Below are 5,354 nucleotides of genomic sequence, written 5' to 3'. Positions count from 1 at the left end.
TTCAGATTTGCTAGCCCCTGTGGAGGCCACAAAGCCTGCCAAGGTTCAAGAAGATAGGTGTAGGGGGCTTGGAGAAACTGCATCCCAAAATCTTGAAAGCAAAATTAGTGTCATGTGTATGTGTTAAGACACAGTGGGGTCAAAACTGCAAGCTTGCTAGCCCCTGCTGAGGCCACAAAGCCTGCCAAGTTTCAAGGAGATAGGTGCAGGGGTTTGGGGGAACCTGCACCTCAAGCTGCAGACAAGCAAAACTCATGACATAGATGACACTGTTTGTGTTAAGGCGCAGCAGGGTGACAGCAGCAGGGGTGGTGGCCCCTGCTAAGGCCACGACGCCTGCCAGCTGTCAAGGAGATCGGTGTGGGAGGGTTCTGGAGCCCTGCACTGCTAGCTGCTGACAGACAAAACTCGTGCCATGGGTGCTTGTGGGACTGACTGTCTCTGTCTTGGGGGAGTTGATTGCCTGTATTAATTATTTCCTCTCCTTAGTCTGTGGTTTTGTAGGTGTTAATTCTTGCTCATTAAGTCGTTACGTAGTAGCTAGGTCCTGTGTATTGACCTGGTCCCTGAGTGAATCGTGATTAATTGGTAACTGGTAACACAGTGGCTTAGCAGCCAGGCCTGCAGTAGTCCATGCACCCCCCCTCCCCCCCCAGTGCCCCAAGACAGACACAATTGCACAAGCACCCATGTCACGAGTTTTGCTTGTCTGCAGCTTGAGGTGCAGTTTCCCCTAAAACCCTGCATTTATCTCCTTGAAACTTGGCAGGCTTCGTGGCCTCAGCAGGGGCTACTACCCCTGCAATTTTCACCCTGCTGTGCCTTAACACATGCAGGGTCATCTATGTCACAAGTTTTGCCTGTCAGAAGCTTGAGGTGCAGTTCCCCCCAAACCCCTGCACCTGTCACCTTGAAATTTGGTAGGCTTTGTGGCCTCACCAGGGGCTACCAACCCTGCACTTTTGACCCCACTGTGTCTTAACACATACACGTGACACAGGTTTTGCTTTCAGGAGTTTGGGGTGCAGTTTCTCCGAACCCCCTGCACCTATCTCCTTGAAACTTGGCAGGCTTCATGGCCTTAGCAGGATCCACTATCCGTGCAGTTTTGACTCCACTGTCTCTTAACATATATACGTGACATGAGTTTCTCTCAAGAGTTTGGGGTGCAGTGTCTCTGACCTCCTGCACCTATCTTCTTGAAACTTGGTACACGTCATGCCCTCAGAAGGGGCTACCATTTTCTGCAAGTTACATCCAAATCTGGCCATAAATAATAAAGTTATAGCCTGTTTTGACCTTCCCCATTATATCCTATGGGCGAAACATCGAAACAGGATTGAAACGGGAAAACGTTTCAACGGAACAAAATGGAACATCTGTTTCCACTCAAAACAGAAGTCAAAATGACACACTGTTCTGTTGAAACATTGAAACACTGGTTGAAATGAAATGCTGCCATTTCTCACAGCCCTACAGATTATGAATCTAGCAAAAGCCTGAGTTACGGAAATTCTTTGAGTAAACTGGTACACAATCAATAATCAATAAGCTTGCATTTAGATCATAAGCAGTAACCTGGGGAAGTAATGAGAATGCATCTTTTTTTATAATAATAATAACAAGAATCATAATGTGTCTTTATTAACCTGTTGTCAGCCTCAGCTACTTTCAAGGGACGTATGCTAAGTTGCAGAAAGTGTAGCTAAAGCAGACTGCAAAGAGTGAACTTTTGCAGATGTTACAGCTGGCCTAGTCGACAAAATAAAAGAAACAGCACGTGGTAAAGAGTGTTCCAAGATGTTGAGGGAAAGAGATAAGAAGCTCTGTTCCAGAATTGTACTTTTCACAGGGACATAAACCCCAGCTAATGGGCATCTTCCAAGTCAACAGAAAAAAACTGGTTCCATCCAGCTCCCAAAGTTTCAGTGTAACAAGGATATCTGAACAGCTCCTATCAGCATATTTATTTACATAAACCACATATCCATACTGGGTGTAAGCAGGGGGGATTCTGGGGAAGACTGAAAACAAGTTCAAGACCTCAAATTAACAGGAACTTTTATCACACAGCCTGTACTTCATTGTGGAAATTGCTGCCGCCAGACGTGGGGGCAGCCAACAGTTTAGCCTGATTTGAGAAGGGATCGGAGGGGTACAGTTCATAGCCATATTGGTCTACAGGCAAAAGGAAGCAGAACTCATGGCAGAGGTGATATCTTTTATTAGGACAACAAGATATTTGCAAAAATATGTCTTTGTTTGCAAGGAATTGAACAGATTCTTGGAGGAAAGGAGCATCAGTAGCTATTGAGCAGGGGAGTTAGGGACACAGCCTCTGAATCAGAGCTTCCTAGACCTTAATTCTGGAGGTTGCAAGTGAGAGAGGAAGAGTTGGGGGGGGGGGAAGCTCTGGTCCTTCCCAGTTCACTCTCCCTTCAGCATCCATCTCTGCCCCTGTGTGACACAGGAGACTGGGCAATAGGGACCTAGGGTCTGACCCAGTAAATAGGACTTCTTATGCTCTTAAGATAGCCTGCTGCCAACCTGCATGCCACAGGTAGCTAGATAAGGCATATAGACAAGTGGTTCTTCGTATGCTTCGGTGTGTAATCAATAAGAAGGCTGTATTATAGATCTGTTTCTTGTCCTTTTTTCTGACTTGGGTGGTAGTAATACATTAACTGCTAAGAGAGAATAAAGGATTATTGTGAAATATTATTGTATTTGGATTTAATGTACAAAAAAGGCAGCTACTAAGACAACTGGCACTGAATCCCGTGCCTCAGTTGCAAAGAAGTCCTGATTATAGATGGGCTGTAGTCTTGTCTCTCAGAAGACCGAACGGTACCAGGGTTTTTGGTAATAACAAGGAGATTCACTGTCACAAGGAGGGAAGGGCCAGAAAGCAAACCCACTGCAACTTCAGGGCGGGCAAACCACACCATTTCCCATCTGGACATCCACCACAGAGGCTCAGTAGTACCCTTTGGCGCTGGCAATACCTTGCAGCTTTCTTGGGTGTACTATGCTGGAACCACATGGACTACCTGGACGGAGAAGCTATAATACCCTGTGACAAGAGTGCTGCTATTGGAGCCTCTCCGAGTATGGCTCCGCCCTCCTGTAATGGGCTAACTGCCTGCTTACTCTCCTGCCACGCCTTGATCTTATTTAATTAATAGATTGTTGTAATTAGCAGGAGGCTGCCCATTTCTACGTGCCCCAATGACAGGGGGGCGCTATCTGTGGCTCCTTTTTCTCCCCTACACCGCAGCCTAAGCCTCACAGATGGTGCTGGTGTGATCTGACTGGCCCTGTTATGTCTTGGCCCTCTTTTTGTCCTCGGGGCTCCTCGCCGCCCCTCTGCACTCTCGGGGTCCCTCTGCACTCTCGGGGCTCCTTGCCGCCCCTCTGCACTCTCAGGGCTGCTCGCCACCCCTCTGCCACTCTCGGGGTCCCTTTGCACTCTCAGAGCTCCTCACCGCCCCCTCTTGCTCCAGGGCTACCTACTGTCCCCTCTTGCTCCGGGGCTTTGCACTGCCCCCTCTCGCTCCAGGGCTCCCTGCTCCTCCCTAGCTCCGGGGCTCCCAGGCTGAGGCCAATGCACCCCCAAACAATGCTGCGCCCTCTCTGGCGCCAGGAAACCCCACGCTACCGTGGCGTCCCTATGAGGCCTCCTCCACCCCAAATAGCCTCAGTCGGTCCTCCGGCTTTAACAATAAACACAAAACACAAAGCCCCCGGGCTATAACATAAAGTTAAACCATCTGGTACAACAGTTAATCCCTACCAGGCAACAATCAGCAACCTGTGGATACCTATGCAGCCAAACCTTGGCCTCCTCTCCGCACTGGCTGAGCTCTTCACTCCTTGGCTACCAGAGGAGGAACTGCCACCCTAGCCTCCTGCCTGGGTTTTAAGAAGGGCTAAGCCCTGCCCCTTCCTGTCAGGGGGTTTTGCCGGTTGCCCCGGCAACCAGCACCTGTGCTGCCTTGGTGACTGGCGGCTGCTCCTCCCCCTTCTCACCACTAGGGGGCTCTCTGGAGCCATCCCTGTTCTCAGGCGCAGGGCACCTAAGTGCTCTGCGACATACCCCTTCATCGGTGCCAGGGGACCTAGAGTAACCTACAAAGGAATAAGATCCTGTACAGTTGAGCCAGTAGGATAATTCCTGCCTATATAAAATAGGCATTGACCAACACCGGCAAACGCAACACAGTCTCTGTCCCACTCCCAGATCGCAGACAGAAAGCTCCACCACCACGGCACAATCAGATGGGGAAGTAGCCACTATCTCCAATAGGGCCACTGCATAGAAAGTGCATGAGATCCCACCAGTTCCCAGTGATCCATGTGAAAGATCCTACAATACTGTCCCAAGGGCGAGTTGAAAAGCCAGACCTGAGTGGGAACTAACCCCCTTCTCTTTTGATTGGTCCATTTTCAATCTGGGGCAGAGCCCCAGAAGAGCCTAAAGACTCCTCGTCAGGAAGGGAGCAGCGAAGCAGCCACGTACCCCAGCCCTGCTGCGAGGGATCACGGCGAGAGGTGCACGGGTCGGTGCACGAAGGGTCCGAGAGGGACCGAGACCCTGGGAGCTGCGCAATGCGGCTCGGGTCTCCAACCCCGGGCACGAGGCCAGGCAGGCAGTGCACAGAGGGTCTGGGAGCAGACCGAGACCCTGGCACCACACAAGGCAGCTCAGGTCTCCAACCCCTGGCACAAGGCTGGACAGTGGCATCGAAGGGCCATCGGTGCACAGGACGGTGTGCAGGGCCTAGAGAGGGCCCTGGCCAGAGAGAGAGCCATGAGCAGCTGGGGGAGGAAATGCCTCACCCAGGGGAACCAGCTCAGCTTCATTGGCCCAGAAAGTTGTGAGTTGCCCTGGAAAGGGGGATTCCCCCATCAGCTGGGGGTAGCGCTGGAGGGAAAGCCCCAAAGGGAAAGGGCTCCCGGGGGTCTTGAGGGCTCCCCTTTGTGGGCTATCCAAGCAGAGTAGTGGGGAGCCTGAAGGGCCCTGGGGATCTTTTCCTTCTCCTTATCTTTGGGGCATTGCCACTGCCCCAGGACAACAAGGGCTCTTCTTTTGTTCCTTTTAGAGATCTAGCTTTCTCATCTGATGCATCTGCACCTCGTATTTTGTGAACCCTGCGCCTCATATTTTGTGAGCTCTGCATCCCATGCTTTGTAAACTTTACACCTCATTAGAGTATACGGTTGAATGACTTTTTAATGAGACTCTTACTTTGACCTCTTTTGATTTCTCACCTGTATATAGAAAGTTTGTATTGCCCCAGACATAAGCTGTTTAACTCCATAGTTTCATAGTTTCATAGTTTCTAGGGTCGGAA

Source organism: Gavialis gangeticus, unplaced genomic scaffold, assembly GCF_001723915.1.
Source record: "Gavialis gangeticus isolate Ggan-Ray unplaced genomic scaffold, GavGan_comp1, whole genome shotgun sequence".
In the NCBI taxonomy this organism is placed as follows: Eukaryota; Metazoa; Chordata; order Crocodylia; family Gavialidae; genus Gavialis; species Gavialis gangeticus.
This window is presented reverse-complemented; position numbering follows the sequence as displayed.